The sequence below is a fragment of the Sorex araneus genome, chromosome 4, assembly GCF_027595985.1.
Source record: "Sorex araneus isolate mSorAra2 chromosome 4, mSorAra2.pri, whole genome shotgun sequence".
In the NCBI taxonomy this organism is placed as follows: Eukaryota; Metazoa; Chordata; class Mammalia; order Eulipotyphla; family Soricidae; genus Sorex; species Sorex araneus.
The window spans coordinates 57,397,946-57,417,844 of record NC_073305.1 but is presented as its reverse complement, the minus strand read 5'-3'; the positions used below and the strand labels follow the sequence as shown (position 1 = coordinate 57,417,844).

The following is a 19,899-nucleotide window of genomic DNA, read 5'->3' as shown; positions in this document are numbered from 1 at the left end:
TGACAGTTCCACAGCATATTTTCACTGCATCATGGCCAGACCTTGGGAAAAAACATGCCAGAAGATCAACCCTGTTCTGCTTCTTGGCCTATCATGTAAACTGTGGCCTGTCATGTTCATTAAAATGAAAATTTGTCCAATGGAATTTGCCTGACTGGCAGAATAGTTTAAATGTCAGATGTTGTTAGGCCTAGATATAAATATTATGTTTCTATTGTTAATTAATTGCAGCGCCTCAGTACCAGTGATCCAAAATCCAATTTAGTTTGCAATAGGCTAGTGGATAAGGGCCATAGATAATGAATGCAGAGGGAAAGAATGTATTCAGAGTTTCCATTGTTTCTGTCAATGTCCTCTTAGAAAAACAGCAAATTTTGGTGTGTCACAGGAGTACAAGAAGTACAAAACAGGACAAAATTAAGACTCATTGTCTTTTGAAACCTCTCAAGTGCTACCATTGAGTCTCTCTCCTCTTTTGCCAGTTTTCAGTCAGTTCCAATATCTAAAGACCCCACATGCTTCTCCACGTTCTTTCTTTGATCCTTACCCGCCCTCTACCCCTCCAGGCTTCCACTCTTGAGTCTGTTATGTTCACAGCTTATTTCAGAGTTGTAGAAGTGAGGTTGCTAGTCCTATAATCTTTCTCATTTCTCTTTGCAGTTGCCTTTCCTCGCTTCCATTTGCTGTCAACTGTTCCTTTCTTTTTCTTTCTTATCCTTTGTTTTGGTCCCCAGGCTCTCTCAACAGCCTGTCTGTCAAGTCTGCCACTGTTTGTTAAGATCATTTTGCTTCCAAATGCAGCTGGTGGCTGAATATCTCTCAGAATAATGCAACTAGAATTATCTGTATCAGAAAGGGGCCCGGACCTGAAAACTGTGCTTGTAAAGCCATGAAACTGCAGGTGTTGGTGACTGCCATCATCAACCAATATTTTGTGTGTGAGCCTGGCATCTTACCCTGCTACCTCCCTGAGTTTCAAAGGCAAGTGGGTGTGCCAGGTAGAAGAGGGCTAATTAAGACTTTGGGAGGCAGGACTAATGTGATCCAGTGGTCAGGGACCCTATTTAATTCCTGGCATTCTGGTCCATGCCAACCCCATTCAGCCCCTGTGATTATGCCAACAGAGAAGAGCAGGGAAGGAAAGAAGAACTTTGGTCCGCTCTGAGTTCCTCTGTCCAGCAGTGTCTGTCAGACTAAAAATGAGAGGGAAGGAGGCCAGAGAATCTTCCAGATGGAGAGTTCAGAGGAGGGCACAACTAAACTCCCTCTCTGCAGTGACGTAACTGGGCCATCAGAGCATTGGGCAGCAGCCAGGAGGAGCACAGGCTGCTGCTTGACCCTGCTGTGGAGTGGGGGGCCTGATAGAATAGTCCGCCGTGGCGCGGTGGGCATAGATTCAAGGCAGGCACACAGGCTGCACTCTTTCTGTGGCTGGGGCAGTCTGGTGGGAGGTTGGGCCCTTCATCTTGGACTCCTCTAATGGGTGGGGGGAGGGGCCCCCATTCCATGTAGACATCTCTGGAAACATAACAGGGCATTGGTGTACTCTATCCTCTCAGTTCCCTCCTCTCAAATGAATCAGTCATGTAAGCAAGGTGACCTTAGGCAGATGGGTGGTAGCAGTGACAGCAGTGGCCCTCCATCCTTGGACAGACCTGCACGTGGACAGCAGTTCCAGGCAGCAGGGGTTTGGTGAGGACGCAGCACACTGACTGTCACTCTCTACACCTCATGGTGACACAAATTGATAACAGATTTGAGCATTCATTGAAAAGCATCCAGGGCCGATATTTCAGGAATAGGATTTAGCACAAAGGGGAACGAGTTTTTTTCAGGTGAAGGCTACTGGAGGTCTGTGTCATGATGTTAAATACTGAATTATCTGTCTTCCCTTCCTTAAAAATTGAATTTTTCCTTTTTAGTAATAGCATCTGCACAACCCCAGTTTCTCTCTGCAATGAACCTCTTTTTCTAAAATTCAGGTTATTGCCATTTGGGGAGGGTTTGTGCTACTAGGAGCAGAGCTGTTTGACTTGAAATGTCATCCCATTCTGAGAAAACATACTGGGGCCGTGCTAGGGCATCCCTGTGCAAATGTCACTCTGTCAAAGTGTCTCTCCCAGGATTAGACATGCCATGGTACTTTCCAGTCCTGTCTGGGTGGTCAGACAAAGCCACCAACTCCCTGTAACTGGGGTGCCACCCTGGTTAGGGTCATGGTCTCTGAGATTTCATAGAATTTGATTTGTCTCTCACTCTCTTAACTGCAAGATGCTCATTATTGGCAAATTGCTATTCTCTTCAAATGTTATGCAATGATTTTCCAGAGCTTATACTTGGAAATTTAACTTTTTCTGGGGCCTGGAAAATATGACAGCATTGAACAGGTGTGACATGATTCTTTATGTTGTATTTCTTTGTGTGTTTCTATATTGACTCATGCCATGAAACCATAGGTTTTCTGGGTTTTCTGGAGAGAAAAGAGGAGAGAGAGAGAGAGAGAGAGAGAGAGAGAGAGAGAGAGAGAGAGAGAGAGAGAGAGAGAGAGAGAGAGAGAGAGAGAGAGAGAGAGAGAAAGAGAGAGAGAGAGAGAGAGGAGAGAAGAGGAGAGAAGAGTGAAAGAGAAGCAGTGGGTAGGGCATTTGCCTTGCACGCGGCCGACCCGGGTTTGATTACCAGCATCCCATATAGTCCCCTGAGCACCGCCAGGGGTAATTCCTGAGTGCAGAGCCAGGAGTGACCCCTGTGTATTGCTGGATGTGACCCAAAAAGCAAAAAAAAAAAAAAAAAAGAGTGGATAGAAGAGAGAGAGCTCTTTTCATCTTAGATGGCCTAAAATAAAAAATAAGAAAAAACAATACAAAACACAAGGGGCAGAAAGACAGTATAGGGGTTAAGGTGTTTGCCTTGCATGTGACTAACGCTTGTAAGTGGTTTGATCCCTGACACTATATATGGCTCTCCAAATACCAACAGAAATGAGCACAGAGCTTAGGATATACCACTGAGTATAACTCAAACAACAAATATCAAATAAAAAAAACAAATCCTCAGAAGTCTCCCCCAAACAAGGACAAAAATAAAATCAAATTAAAAACTCCAAAACTAACCCCAACTTGAGAGCTTTTAGTTTTTAATTTTAATAGTAATATAAATCTATAACATTCCTTTATTAAAGATATTTTATTGAGGGATCATATAGTGCAGATAGTACATCAGTTAGGTGCTTGCCTTCCATGTCTGACCTGGATTTGATCCCTGCCACCCACATGGTCCCCCTAGTACTACCAGGAGTGATCCCTGAGTGCAGAGCCAGGAGTAAGACCTGAGCACCTGAGGTTGAGTCCCAAACCAAAAATAAATAAATAAGTTGAAAAAATGTATTGAGTATATACTATGTACTCTGTTATAGAATATATGGATTTAGCAATAATATAAATTGTTAAATTTTGTTTAATTTATATTCTAATGTAGTGTTTCCCAAAGTGGACAGTGGAATGATCTAATTGGGAGATGGTAGTAGCCTGGAGCGTAATTGGGGTGCTTTCTGTTTGTTCACTTAAAGAAAGTAGATTTCCAGAAGGGTATTGAGTGATGTTTTTTTCCTGGAAAGAGTGCTATAGACCAACTATATTTAGTAACTGCTGGTATAGAAGAAAGACTTTCAAATACGTTTTGCCACTATTGATCAGTTTCCTGGTGAGTAACAAAACCTATTCTGATCACCCTGCTGAAACATGCTTTATTAGAAATAAATACTGAGCTACAATGTATAGAAACATATTGGAGAAGTTCTGGGGTTCTTGAGATCTTTGCTTTAGATCTATTCTTGTGAGGTTTTAAATTAGTACGCAGATTTTCCAATAATTCCATGTGTTAAAAATATTCATGTAACATCAGGTAGCTTAACTAGGGCTATGTTTTCCAACTGCCTGGTTCTCTCTGATAGGTAGAAAAAGGCTTAAGAATATTCTCTTAGTTGAAAATTGGCTATCATTTGAAAAACTGTTGTAATAATTTGTCTGCAGTTAACAGTTCACTGAACATAGCATAAAAATGAGAACGAGAGTTGAATTTATTCAGTGTCTTTATTCTCGTGTCTTGTCTTCATTCCTGAGTGAACAGACTTCTTTCCTAGGTGTGTAGGTAATTGTTAAAGACTTAAAGGTCAAAAACCAATCTCTTACCGTGGCAGTCACATCTGGATAATAGAGCCAGGAAGGCATATTCCTCAGTACCCAGGAGCCTTGCCTTAGGTAAGGTGTGGTTGGATGGTTCCCAGAATCAAACTCCCATTGGGAGAAGATGAAGCACAATTAAAGGAGATTTCTACATTTGAGGAATACAGTTGTTTAAATTCAGTTTTTCAGGAAGCTCTGGGGGCTGGGTAATGGATTGGAGTGCTAGAGGGTGGTAAAGATTTTCTGTGAGACAACTCTCTGAAAAATGTTCCAGGATGAATCAGTGTGTTATTGGTCTGTACTTCTCTGCTTCTACTGTTATGTCTTTTAGGAATGGATGAAGCCCAAACTCTATTTGGATTCATTTAAATCTAATTTATGTCTTGCAGGAGGTCAGATGAAGGTTATAATCTTTCGGCTATATAACAGAATGCGTATGAGTTAGACTTGAGGAGAGGGGAAGTAGCATAATGCATTGCAGCTGCACTAGAAATGTTTTTACAGACTGTAGAAATTTAGGTCTTTGGGGTTTTTTAGGTCAAGACTATGTTGAGAAGCTAATCAGGATTTTTGCACAGAGATTTTGTGCTCTGAGCACTGGCATAGGAGTTTTTGGGTTCTGACCTACTCCCACATTGGACAAAGAGTAGACATAGATGCACAAACGTCCAGGCACTGAAAATATGCACAAAGAATGGAGAATTTATCTGCACTTGCTTATTCAACTAGATTTTATTGAATCATCATTGAATACAGAATGGCATGGAAACTGAAGCTCACACTGAGGGCAGGGTGAGGCTGGTTTACATAGAGAAGACCCTGATTTAGGTGCTAAAATGTAATAGAAGAAAGTAATTGTTTAGGATAACAGATTAAGCAGCTGTCACAAGACATTCTATATCATTAGTTTATTTTACCTATTTCCTTTTGGTTCCTATTTGATCTAGAGTTTTTGATACATTTTTTCTACACACTAATTTTTTAATCCGTGTAAAAAATATCAAATGAAGAAAAGCAAACAAAAATTTATAGTGAGTATAAGTGTACCATAACTGATTACCAGAGTTTAGAGTTGAGCTGTGTCATCATGCATTACCTTGAATGAACAGACTTGAGCATCATTATATAGTATTCAGTAATTTTTCTCTCAAATTCTCTGTATGCTTTAGATGTTTGTGTTTTTTTAAATAAATAAATGGTAGGTTAATAATATTTAAAAAATGTTGGAAACGTTTAAAAACATTCTCCTTTATCAGATGTAATCCATTTAGTCTGCTGACATGTTTTAACTGATTTTGAATATTTTCTTTTGTCTTTTATTTTTCCTTTGCTTCTTCTTTCCCCTCCCATTCTCATCTTTTTATTGATGGTTCTTTTCTTCAAGTTCTTCTTTTCATTGCTTTGGGATTTTTATTCTTCTAGTGATTATTCTAGTATGCTTCAAAATTGTGAAATAGAGCATCACATACAAAATAATTTCTGAAAGTGTATATTTATTTACAGTTTAAAGAATGTAATAAACAGACCTTCTGTATTACTCTCCCCAGACCTGTTAAAAGAGCAGAATTTTATCCAGCATCCTACTTCTTTCCCATGATTCTCCTGTATTGTATCTCCTTTCCTCCTCTTCATACTCAAGAGAACTTTTATTATTCTTCTCTTGGTTCACAGCTGATGATGCTGGGGGCTTATCCTGTGTGAAGCTCAGAGGTTGTTCTTGACTGAGCTCACGATAACCTCTGGTACTGGGAATCAAATATGACTCCTGCATATGTAACACATGCTCCAGCACTCTGTGCCATCTCCCTGACCTTCTTAAAATAAATGTAATGCGAACTTTGTGTAAGGCATTTCTCTGTTTTTTCTTTATGGTATTTTCTACCACTTCCAGTCCAAAACAAGATTTTTTAGCACAGCGAATAGGGTGTTTGCCTTGCACGTGGTTCGATTCTTCTGCCACTCTCGGAGAGCCAGGCAAGCTACCTACCGGGAGTATCTCGCCCGCATGCCAGAGCCTGGCAAACTAGCTGTGGCATATTCGATATGCCAAAATCAGTAACAACAAGTGTCACAATGGAGACGTTACTGGTGCCGCTCGAGCAAATTGATGAGCAACAGGATGATAGTGATACAGTGATCATCATCATCATCATCATCATCATCATCCCATTGATCATCGATTTTTCTTGAGTGGTCTCAGTAATGTCTCCATTTGTCCTAGCCCTGAGATTTTAGAAGCCTCTCTTTACTTGTCCTTCCCAGTGGTGCCACATTGGAGGCTCTTTTAGGGTCAGGGGAATGAGATCCATCATTGTTACTGGTTTTGGTATGTGAATATGGCACGGGGAGTTTGCAAGGCTCTCCCATGAGGGCAAGAAACTCTCGGTAGCTTGCCAGGTTCACCGAGAGGGAGAACTAGGCTATAGGATGTCTTCCGGGAGCTTGGTTTTATGGTCTCTGGATGTTGGCCGATGATGGGATTACACGAGCAGTTTACTGGATATGACCGCCTAGCTACTGAAAATGGGGAATCTGGGTGTAAGAGGCCCAGTCTTGATCCGAGCAGGTTTGGAGATCTCAGCCCCAGGTCCCACACAACTGGGTTCCTCTGCTGGTTCCTTCGTGTGTGAGGTTCATCCAAATGTGTGAAGAGGGGCCTTGATCATGGCTGTGGCTGGGTTCCAGAGGTCTTCAGCTGTGGGGGCTCTGTTCTAGGTGGGGAGGGAAACTCAACGAGGGGCCCCGGTGAAGACAGCCAGATGTGGGAGCAAGAGACTCTGCTGATACAGTGATATATAAAATAATATTATATTTGCTTGCTATGAATTGCCACTTTTTTTTACACTGCATTTTTGAGAAACATCCAATGTGTTTGGCTGTACTTACTAGACATAACCATCTTGTTTGCTAATTTATTTCTTTGTCATTACTTTCTGTTCCATACTCTTCCTTTCTGGATCATTTTTTTTCCCTCAAATGTATATTTTAGTATTTTACCAAAGTAAAGTATATGAGTTGTATGTATTTGAAATGTTTTTTTTTTCTTTTCAGTCATTCTTGCTATGTTTTATATTACTAAAGAATTTTCAATGAACTTTTCTTCCTACGTGCCATGAATGTGTTACTCCATTGCTGTCTTGTTTTTATTTTTGCTGATGCCAAGTTGCTTTGCAAAAAATCTCTTTACACTCTATTTCTATTGTTTTGTGGATTCCTTCTGATATATCTGTGAATTTGTGTTAATTAATTTTGTTGAGGCCTTGGTGTTTTATTTGTTTGTTTGTTTGTTTGTTTTTGCTTTTTAGGTCAAACCCAGTGATGCTCAGATATTACTCCTGGCTCTGCACTCAGGAATTACTCCTGGAGGTGCTCAGGGGATCATATGAGATGCTGGGAATCCATCCCAGGTCGGCTGGGTGCAAGGCAAATTCCCTACCCGCTGTGCTATCACTCCAACCCCCCTTGAAGTGTTTTTTTTTTTCAAAAAATTCTTTAATTAAAACATTTTACATATATTAGCTTTTATTTAATATTGGGTTTTTCCTTTGAACTTCACCATATGATATATTTTTTTAAATACAGTATGTTGATGTGTTTGAAATGGGAATGGATCTGTAACTCAATGTTCATGCATCCATGCATACTATAAGTCAAGTCTCATGATTAGCAAAATAGAAGAGTAACATTTTTGGTTTTTTGGGGGGTCCCACCAACCTGTGTTCAAGGTTTACTCCTGACTCTGTCAGGGATAACTTCTGTCAGTGCTTGGAAGACAGGTACCCAGGATCTGAATCAGAATTGGCTTCTTTCAATCCTAAGGCAAGGAACTTAACCCTTGTACTATACTCTAGCCCAGTAGTATTATATTCTACCTAGTCATCTTCATGTTAGGCAACCCCCAACACTATTTCATCTATGTAACACAGGGAGGAGAAACTTTTTATACTATGCTGTGAGAGAAGAGTACGTATCTCTTGCATTGACATGACAGGATTCACATTGTAGGTCATAAATGTGACCTTGTCCTGTGGTGATCATGTTTTAGTGGTAGTGGGTTCTTTGAAGGGATTGAGTATTCTGGAGGAAAATAGGAAGTAAGTCCTAAAGAATTTATTTAGGACATTGGGAAAAGAAAAAGAAGATAGAAAAACCATGGAATAGTTAGAAATTCTCAAGTATTATACATTTAGATGTCAGGACCTAGTTAATCTTTGATAAAGGAGCAAAAAGTATGAAGTAGAACAAGTGAAGGCTCTTCATTAAGTTGTGCTGGGAAAACTGGTTAATCACATGCAAAAAAAAAAAAAAAGAATTCAGACACCTTCTAACACCATGTACAAAAAGTGAATCATAATGTTTTAAAGGCCTTGATGACAGACCTGAGTCCATAAGTTATATTTAGGGAAACATAGGCAGAACACTCCATGACATTGAAGCTAAAGATACCTTCAAGGATTCAATGCCATTGGCCAAGCCAATGGGAGCAAAGATAAACAAATACTATTTCATGAAATTAAGGAGCCTTTCCAAGCCACAAACAAAACTGATAACCAGAAAAATAAGACACCACACAGACTTGGAGAAAATATTTGCCCAACATTTATCTAATAAAGGCTTAATATACAAGACATATACAAGACATATAAAGTACTGCTAGGATGTTACAATTAAAACAAAATAAAAACACCAAACCCATAAAACATGAGGCGAAAAGATGAACACTGACTTCTCTAAAGATAAGGGATATTCTGTATAGCCTTTAAGTATCAATATTGCAAACCACAGTGCCCAAACCACAGGAGAGAGAGAGAGAGAGAGAGAGAGAGAGAGAGAGAGAGAGAGAGAGAGAGAGAGAGAGAGAGAGAGAAAGAGAGAGAGAGAGAGAGAGAGAGAGAGAGAGAGAGAGAAGAAAAACATCTGCCATAGAGGCAGAGATGGAGTGGGGGTGGGGGTGATGGGAGGGAACCTGGGGACACTGGTATTGGGAAATGTTCACTAGTGGAGGGATGGGTGTTGGAATATTGTATGACTGAAATACAATCTTTAACAGCTTCGTAAAATAAATAAATAAATCGCTGTATCATTGTCATCCCATTGTTCATCAATTTACTCAAGCGGCGCCAGTAACATCTCCATTTGTCCCAGCCCTGAAATTTTAGCAGCCTCTCCTTACTTGTTTTTCCCAACGATTGGAGGCTCTTTTCAGGGTCAGAGGAATGAGACCTGTTATTGTTACTGTATTGGACATATCGAATATGACACGGGGAGCTTGCCAAGCTGGCATAAGTAAATAAATAAACGAAATATTTTTTAAAAAACTTCCCTAAAAAAGACATACAAATGGCCAAAGGCATATGAAAAATTTCTCTGCATCATTAATTATCAGGAAATGCAAATAAAGATAACTATGAGATAGTACTACAGAGATTGGCTCTTATCAAAAAAGAACAAAAGCGATTGGTGGCATAGATGTGGAGAAAAGGGGATCCCCATTCACTGCTGGTAGAAATGCAGATTGGTTCAGTTTTCTTGGCAAGCAATGTAGACATTTCTCAAAAGCCAGGAATTAAGTTTCCACTTGGCTTCTCAATTTCACTTCTTGGTATTTATCTCAAGGGCCCCCAAACAGTAGAGAAGACATTTCTACTCCTATGTTTATTGAAGCACTATTTACAATAGCAAAAATATGGAAATACCTCGAGTGTTCAGGAATAGATGAACTGGCTAAAGAAACTATGGTACACATACAATGGAATATGCTAGTGAGAAAAGATGAGATCATGCAATTTCCCGCTACATGGGTGGATCTGGAGAGTATCATGCTAAGTGAAATTAGTTAGAAAGAGATGGACTAACACAGAACATTCTCTATGAGGAATATAGCAGAACCTCATAGAGGAATAACAATTTTTCCAAAGGCAACAGAAATTGAGAACTAGCCTTCAGTAAGATGCAGCCCACAGGGGAGAAAAGATGGCGGGGGGCGGAGGGGTGACCACTGAAGCAGCTATGAAGGGAAATGATCTCTCTGGGCGAGGGATCTTCCATTCAGGCTGTAATGTGTCAGAGATGAAATCCTATCAGTAACAGTATTGTGAATCACAGGCTCTAAAATTAAAAAAAAAATTATAAGTGCCTGTCATAGAGACAGGTTGAGGGGGCGACTTGGAGGAAACTGGGGACATTGGTGGAGAGAAGTTGACACGGGTAATGGGATTGGTGTTGGAATATTTTATGCCTGAAACAACTTTGTAAATCACTATCTATCTATTATTATCACTATCATCCCGTTGATCATCGATTTATTCGAGCAGGCCCAGTAACGTCTCCATTCATCCTAGCCCTGAGATTTTAGAAGCCTCTCTTTACTCATCTTTCCCAACAGTGCCGCATTAGAGGCTCTTTTAGTGTCAGGGGAATGAGACCCATCATTGTTACTATATTTGGCATATGAATATACCACGGGGAGCTTGCCAGGCTCTCCTGTGCAGGAGTGAAGTTCTCGGTAGCTTGCCAGGTTTTCTGAGATGGAGAACTAGGCTATAATACCTTTAAAAAATACTGGGGCTGGAGTGATATCACAGTGGATAGGGTGTTTGCCTTGCTCGCGGCCAACATGGGTTCAACTCCCAGCATCTCATATGGTCCCCTGAGCACCGCCAGGAGTAATTTCTGAGTGCAGATCCAGGAGTGATCCCTGTGCATCATTGGGTGTGATCCCAAAAGCAAATATTATATATATATGTATATATATACATACATATATATGTATATATGCATACATATATATGTATATATACATATATATGTATATATACACATATATATATACACACACACAAAAGGAATTCAGGACCTCGCCTAGAATGAAAAATACACATATTCTAATTCCTTTAATTTTGACTATGGCATCATCATATGAGTAATGTTGACTTACTAGAAAAGCAATCCTTTGAAATTGTGATTTATTATTATTACTTGACTGTAATTTTTTAGATGTCCTGTTATATTGACTTGTGTGGGGCCAGTGTAAGATATCTTTTGGCATTAGGAAGCTTCATTTACCATGTTGAAAATTAATTTGAAATGTCAAATATATCTTCCTCTGTTTTTTTCTCCGTTTCTCATGAGAGAACATTGTATTCTACTTAGAGAAGATGGGATTGTGCCTAAAAACTTATACAGAGATATTCATAGAGGCAAGTGCCGAAGCCTAGAGTGGGAAGGACCAAGCACCCTAAAGGAATGGAATAGGTTATCCCAATTAAAATCTTTTCAAAGAAGTGGAAATGGAATGTGCAAGAAAGAGGATTATAGAAGAAATATAAAAATAAAATGCTTGGTGATATTGAGTATGCTGCATAACATTTAATTTGATTTTCATCTCTGCACTTTACGTGTCATTTGAGTTTGGTCAAGGAATTTACAACCCCAAAGCTTTGTAGATTTGGCCAGGTTTGTGTAAGTAAGTTCAGGTTAGATGGGTATGCCATTTTTCAGTTTGTTGACTGTGTTTTCACTGGTTACTTGTTCAAGAGGCATGAGGCACTAGGGACTGTCCTACCACAGAGGCAGGGTGGGGTGGAGGGGACAGTGTGGGGGTGGTGGGAGGGATGCTGGGACCATTGGTGGTGGAAAATGGGCACTGGTGGAGGGATGGGTACTTGATCATTGTATGACTGAAACACAATCACAAAAGTTTGTAAGTCTGTAACTGTATCTCATGGTGATTTGCTAATAAAAAAATTTTAAAAATTAAAGAGGCATGAGACACTGGTTTCATCAATGGCTTACTTGGCTACCATTTCATACCATGGCATATGGAGATTTTACTATAGAGACAAGGAAAGAAAATGGTTGATGTTTTAGAAAGAAAGCACAGATAACCCATTGTTTCCAATTTTCTTTGTAGCTTTGAAACTCAACAAAGAAAGGAAGCCCATTGAGAACATTCTGTAAAGGTAAGTGTATTTATTACATGGCCTTGACAAACATTGCCTTTACAATATTGATTTTCTTTTATTCAGAGATTTAAACATTGGGATTAAAGATATAGCTGACAAAACAAGTTCTTTAACCACCTGCTTGTCCTCTCTCATAGGCAAAAAAGTGCTGAGCAATAGTTAGCAGAAAGCAGGAGGAAATAAAATGATGTGCTGAGGGTAGCCAAATGCAATTGTATGCTTGCTGACTTTTGCTTTCTTCTCAGCAGTTAAGACATTTCAATGGAGCTAAGTTTACTAAGATTAATGCTAGATGGAAAAAGAATGCACGCAAACTACTTTTGGTCAATAGTTAAAACCAGCTGGACACATAAAGCATTTAAAATAAAATGTAGAGTGGCATTTCAATTGGGTTGGATGAAATTTATTATGAAAGTCAGTTGCGCAGTTGCGTGGAGGAGCTAGTTTTGTAGCATGAAGAAAGCTAGCCCATTTGGGTTAGCTAATTTTATTCCACCCAGTCCCTGTGAATCCAAAGTGAGTTACTGGAAATGAATATCCAAGTTAGAAGAAGTGGGGAAAGCACCTATTCATCCTCCCATGAAACATTTCAATTGGTTGGCTTTTACATGAAAAAATGTAATTGCTTCCTTTTTGCTAAGTATATTTATAAGCTTACCACTATACAGCATTGTTCTTTGATTCATTGTTTAATTTCTGTTCTGCATGAAGTATTTTAATTTAAAGAATTCATTCTGGGGAATTAAAGGTCTGCCGTTTCATCAAAAGTCTTTGGTGGTCAGGGTGAAATATGCCACAATTTTACATTTGTTTTTATCATCAATTATGTTTTTGACAATTTTAGGGTTCCTTTTCCCCCTGTAGTTTTTATTGCAGCAATCATGACTATGACCACTTTGGTTAAAGTTAAAAAAGGCCATTTTGATCTACCTTATATTTTGAGTCATTCCCAACTGTATTATAAATCTACTTGTGGGGCTGAACTGTTAATATTTGTTTTGAGCCTGAAAAAGAAGTGTTTGGGAAAAATGGAGGAACTCCACTTGAATGATCAAAACATGAACTATAAATTTACCCTTTTGAGGATTTGCTTTGGGATGACTAAACTTTATGGAAACTGGTTAGCTTGGAATTTTTCTGTAATGGTTGACCAATACTGAAGAAGAAACTATCTTAAGAAGTAGATGATTCTTATTTTCAGCCATTTAACTTGCATATCTCTGGGCCATTGAGCCACATCTTGGAATAAAGCAGTTTTTGATAGCTTTTAGAAATAGATTCTCATGAATTATTGGAGTGTAGAGATGATATGGAAATCTTGAAAACCTTGTAATCTTAAGGTACAGCCATGGTACTCACAGTTCTCTTAGAATTTTTATACCAGTGCAGTCCATTTCCTTTATGCTCAGTGAAAATCCTTTGTTGAATTGGTATTCAGGAATTGTGGTTTTTGTCCTAGTTTGACTTTTATTAACTATTGGCCCATGGACAAGCTATTTATTTTCTCAGTGTCTATTTTCCAATGTGTTAAATGGGATGATAATGTTTTCCTTCTAAGGTAGTGATATAGATTAAATGAATTATTTTATGTTAAAGACTTTGAATAGGTCCTGGCCCAGGATAAATAGTATGTCTCTAATTTTTGCCATTTTATTTAATTTACTAAAATTATTATTGAAGTAAAATTGGTTTATAAAAATATGGATGACATTAGGGGTACAGTATTACCACATCATACTTGCCACCAACATGTTGCTTTGTCCTTATCTAGATGACTCTTCTCTTCCACTTCCTCTCCACTATACTTGTTTGTTTTGACTGGATATTGTCTATTCTCTTCCATTGTTTTTCTTTATATATATATATATATATATATATATATATATACTACCTATGAGTTAGATGGTATTTGTCTTATACCATATTTTACTTAGTATGACACCTTCCAGTTCTGCATATCTTTTTTGGGTCACACCCGGCAATGCTCAGGGTTTACTCCTGACTTTGCACTCAGGAATTTCTCCTAGCAGTGCTCGGGGGACCACATGGGATGCTGGGAATCGAAACTGGGTCGGGCGTGTGCAAGGCAAACACCCTACCCAGTGTGCTATCACTCTAGCCCCTCTGCATATCTTTTAATAAAAGCAATATTTAATCTTTTCTTTCCTACAGGTGAGCAATATTCCATTGCGTATATGTGCCATACTTCCTTGTTCACTCATCTATTGTTGGGCACCTGCATTGTTTTCAGATCGTGGCTATTGCAAATAACACTGCAATGAACTTACGTGTGAATATATATTTTTTGAATTAGTGCTTCTGTCTTCTGGGGATATATTCATTGCTGGATCACGGGGTAGTTTTATTTTCATTTTTTGATAAATCTCCATAAAGTTCTCTATAAAGATTGGATCAACTAATACTTCTAGCAGTTGATAGGGGTTTCTTTTCTCCATATCCCTGCCAGATCTTGCCTTTTCACTCAGCAGATAGGAACCGCTGCTGCCTTTGTTTATGTTACTGTTGTCATTGATCATTATCATCAATATTAGCATCACTATCATCCCATTGCTCATCGATTTGTTTGAGCGGGCACCAATAATGTCTCTCATTGAGAGACTTATTGTTACTGTTTTTGGCATATCCAATATGCACAGATAGCTTGCCAGGCTCTGCCGTGCGGGCTCCATACTCTCGTAGCTTGCCGGGCTCTCCGAGAGGGGCGGAGGAAACGAACATAGGTCGGTCGCATGAAAGGTAAACGCCCAATCGCTGTGAATTTATTCATTAGCTATTTTGAAAAGTCTATTACTTTTAGATGCTTTAGAATAATATTTTCATGATGAAAATATTGTTAACAAAGAAAGGCAAATTCTTCAGTACATTTAGAAATCAAATAGAAGATACTATTTAGGTATTGCGAGAGGAAAGGTCTCTGGAAATTAGAAAGTTGAAATCTTGTAAGCATCTTGTAGACATCAACAACTTAATTTTTATATGATCAGTTACTCATAATTATAGCATTATAAATTAGTGAATTACTGCAAGACAGTTAAGTTTTTAAGGAATTTTTGATGACAGTCTTTTTAAGTGAGAATGGAATTTCTTTCTCTCCTCTTCCTCTGTCCACTCTTTTTCCTTCTTGTGTAGCTTATTTTTTCTAATAGCATCTTTATTATATGATGCATAGACTCGTGAAATTGTAACTAGGAGCTCCTCTTAGACATCCATACTCAGCCTCGGGATGGCTGTAGGACCACAAGTTTGGTTAAGTTGATGTTTCTTCTTTTAAACTTGAATTTTGTACTAAGTGATTCTAAATTCTTCCACTGAGCATGGTGTTCTAAGAGTGATTGTTCTGAGAATACTGCAGCAATTTCCATTCCCTAGACTCCATGTCTTTCTGGCCACTGATGTTTTCTAAACATTTTTCTGTCTGATATAGATTTGATGAGCTTTCAATTCCTTTCCAATAATCTTACTTACATTAGCCCCATTGCTTTCTATTCCTTATAGCCTTAGAACTTTGATTGATAGTTTATATGTTAGAGACCAGATTTGAAATGCACGGGAAATTTTTAGAGGTTTTCATTGAAAATATCTGAATAATTTTCTGTAGAATACAAAAGGTATGGAGTTTTCAGTTTTTCAAAAATGGATCATTTGCTGGACTGACCACTATCACTTTTGTCTGGTCAATAGCATCATTCTTCATCATTTCTACTCCCCCCTTCCTTTCCTTTTGTTATTGTTGGTTGCACATGCTTGCTTGTGGTGCTCACACATTAGTTGTGTGTCCTTGGGTGCTCATGCACATTCTGGCTGTAGTGCTTGCTATGAGTTCCACTCCTGGACATGGTGCTCAAACAATGTTTAGTTGCACTATTTGCTGAAGTCATGTAGTCCTTGAAAACATCTGACTGTAGTGCACTTGAGAGCACAAACTCTTCTAGTACTGGGGGCTCTGGACAACAGAGCTGCTCAGAATACATGGGTGGAAATGAGGATTGATGGCAACTCATGGTCTTATTCTTGCAGCGTAGGTACTTTTACTGCTGAGTTATTGCCTGGGAACATTGGCTGCTTCTTTAACTTTTCTAAGAGAGAGAGAGAGAGAGAGAGAGAGAGAGAGAAAGAGAGAGAGAGTGTGTGTGTGGCTGGAGTGGGTATGGCTGCAGAGATGTGGCTAGAAATGGCCAAAGGGCTAGTTATCCTTTTATGTTCTGAATCTCTCTTTGTGGCATGGGTTTTGGGCAAGGGATGTGGTTTTTGGTTATTTATCCCAGCACCCCCAAATAAAATTCTTTAAATATTTTTCTACTTTTGCTCAATTTTTATTTCTCATTTCAACACTTTTCTACCAAACACCATTTTAAAAACTAATGTGAAAGTCTGATTGAAAACTAAGTTACTTTGGTTTCTGGCATTGCTTGTGGTTGTTGGAGAATGGGCTGGGCAAGTTTGCTCTGCTTCTACTATGTCTTGTTTGTGGAGTGCTTCTGTGCATTGCCTAGAATAAAGGTGTTTAATATCCCCCCGCCCCCCCGCCACAGACACATCAGTTGCACACTTCTACTGTGAATAACTAGTGTGATAGCATTGTAGGTGCAAATAGCCTTCACGGAAGTGTTTGGATACATGCCTTGTAGTTGGGGCTCCGTGAGTTGTTTATGACTCTGGATAAAATACCTAACTTTTCTTAAGTCGAAGTATCCTCACTTTCAAGGTCAGGCTAATACTTTTTCTATTAGGAAGGATTGTTCTGAGAATGACATAAAACCAATGGATATGAAAGTATTGAAGTAGTGATGGTGCTACAGACCATCAGTGCATTGCTATTTTTAATATGCATACTGTGTATACCAAACAGATTAAAAATTGGGGCCTGATTTTATGAGGCTGAGTACCAAAGGAAGATAAGTTCATAAAGACAAAACCTTGCATAGTGTTAGTGCTGGATACTCTATGGATACTCTATTTGTGCCGTGCTCTGAAAGGTGCTTTGCCCAGGAGATGGTTCTCGGACAATATTTCCTGGGCTTCCGGGATTTATGGTTCTTCCTGTGGATTAGCAAATGGAAGGGTGAAGATCTGCGAATGCAGGGTAGGAATACTATTTCCTACTTTCCCGGTAGCACCATGGCTGCAGTGGCCATGTCCTCCAAGGAAGACCACCATTTCCTTCTGGGGCCTCTTGTCTGCAGCTATTATGCAGGGTGCTGAGTGTCCCTCTTGGTTTTCCTTTTCCTCTCTCTCACTCTTCACTCAGTTCACCTCATTTACCCAGGGAAGTTGCTGTTTCTTTCCTGCTTGTACGTTTGTGCACAAAGGAACATTTTTTTTTTTTTGGCTTTATAGCTTTTCTTGCTATAAAAAAGGAATCAGCTGGCGAGATAGCACAGCGGGTAGGGTGTTTGCATTGCACGCAGCCAACCCAGGTTTGATTCCTCGGCCCCTCTCGGAGAGCCTGACAGGCTACCGAGAGTATCCCGCCTGCATGGCAGAGCCTGGCAAACCACCCGTGGCGTATTCGATATGCCAAAAACAGTAACAACAAGTCTCACAATGGAGACGTTACTGGTACCCACTTGAGCAAATCGATGAGCAACGGGATAACAGTGATACAGTGAACAGTGATAGCTTTTCCTGCTGCCCTCATTTCAATGCTACACATATCTTTTTAGGACTTGGAAAGTGTGCCAGAGACATAACGTTTATCATCCACTTTTAAAGAATGGAACATTTTGGGCCTACCAGTTTTGGAGGTGTTATATCGGTTCATTTTCAAAAAGCAATTTTGGGAAAGTTTAAAAACTTTGTCAATATAAGTATATAAATAAATTCAATATTAAGCTTACATATATTAGGAATTAACTTTGAAAATTTATTTTAGTTTTTTTAAGGCAGCATTGCAACAGTGCTTCAGCAAAACAACACAAAAAAAGGCAAGTGCTGAAGAACGATGACACTTGTCTGCTTACTTATTATTGCTTTTTTGCCTCTGAGCCATCCCCAGATTCCTTTTCTTCTTTCTCCCTGCCTAGATTCTCTCCCCATAATTAGCTACTTTGATTGAACACTTGGGTATTTATCTCTCTGTTTCTATGCTTCTTCTCTTTTATACTTGAAACATCAGTTTTAGCAATAGCTCTTTGATACTCTTTATTCCTGACTCTTGTGTTTCACAGACTTTTAACATAGTTATGTTATAAATTCTGTTGAAATCAATATAAAATAATGATATTATCGTACTAGTCTGATTGGTTTCTTTCCTTTGAGGTGGCTATTGCTTAAATAAGTTATTGACTTACCTTCCTTGGCATCGGCCTCATAAAAGGTAGGTAATAGTAGCATCTCCATTTTATAGATGGAGAAGTTGAGATTTCCGGTTAACTATTTTGCTCAGACCACAGAGCTACTCAGTTTTAGAATCAGGATCCGACTCCAGCCAGTCTGTTGACAAAGTCTGCATTCCTAATCATGACAGTGTTTACAAACACTGTCACTCCAGTTGTTAACATAATGGCTTCATTAAAAAAATCCGGAGTATTGTTTGCAGAGAGAAAGATTCAGAATTAGTACAGCTAAGATGGGCCCCAAGAATCTGCATTTTTAAAAGTTCCACAAATGATGTTGCTGATTAGCAGGAGTAGAGAACTTCCCTTCTAGGCTGTTATTGCCATATTTATGGCATCTGTCACTGTCACTGTCATCCCGTTGTTCATTGATTTGCTCGAGCGGGCACCAGTAACGTCTCTATTGTGAGACTTGTTATTGTTTTTGGCATATCCAATATGCCACAGGTAGCTTGCCAGGCTCTACCGTGGGGGCAAGATACTCTCGATAGCTTGCTGGGCTCTCCAATAGGGGCGGAGGAATCGAACCCGGGTTAGCTGTATGCAAGGTTAACGCCCTACCTGCTGCGCTATTACCATATTTGCCATGTCATCATCACCACTACCTTCAACAGCAGCAAAAAATGAGTCTGGTCTTGTCCAGTGCTCAGTTACTGAGTAGAAATCCTGGAATCTTGATTTAAAAAATTTTTTTTTAATTAATTCACCATGAGGTACAGTAACAAAAATTTCATGTTTGAACTTCATCAAACACCCATCCCTTCACCAGTGAACATTTTCCACCACCAAAATCCCCAGTACACTCCCCCCTCCCCCACCCCATTCCACAACTCCCCCTGCCTGTGTGACAGACAATTTGCAAAATAATCCTGGAATCTTCAGAGGCAGCTACTTTTTGATCTCCTAGCTGAGGCTGAACTCTGGGGGATTCAGGCAATGATTCATCCAGCCAGTCTTAAATTTGGCAAGTAGACGCTGCCCCTTCCAAGTGGACATGACTTTGTTCCTTTTCCTATCAGCTCAGCCGGTTGGTACTTTATTTGGTATAAAAACAATGTGAGTGTTGACTGTGTACTTAACCCTGACCTTGTAGGGATTTATTTATTTATTTATTTATTTATTTATTTATTTATTTAAAATCCCTCTAAAATGACATGAGGAGGACTGGAAAGCCCAAGTGAAAAAAAGACTTTGATGTCTTTGTTCTCTTTAATATCTGTTTCGCTGCCTCCTTTGCTTGTGGCATTTCTGTTTATCAGGCAAGAGAAGCAGTAAAATCTGGCCTGGGGTTTTCTCATCCCTAGGTGTGAAATTATTTCAGAACTATAATAATAATACTTTGCAATTCTATAGTCCTTTTATTTGAAGATCTAAAAGTGTTCTTGTTGGTGTTAATAG

General features: G+C 39.2%; 1 protein-coding gene across 5 annotated transcripts in view; it reads left to right on the top strand.

Moving 5' to 3' along the window:
* Positions 1-19,899, top strand: part of FHIT (fragile histidine triad diadenosine triphosphatase) — a 1,667,781-nt gene that overhangs the window by 32,443 nt on the left and 1,615,439 nt on the right. For all 5 annotated transcript variants that reach the window (XM_055135669.1, XM_055135666.1, XM_055135667.1 and 2 more), the window contains exon 2: positions 12,094-12,142. The gene's annotated coding sequence lies outside the window, so the exon portion shown is untranslated. The remainder of the gene's footprint in view (positions 1-12,093; positions 12,143-19,899) is intronic.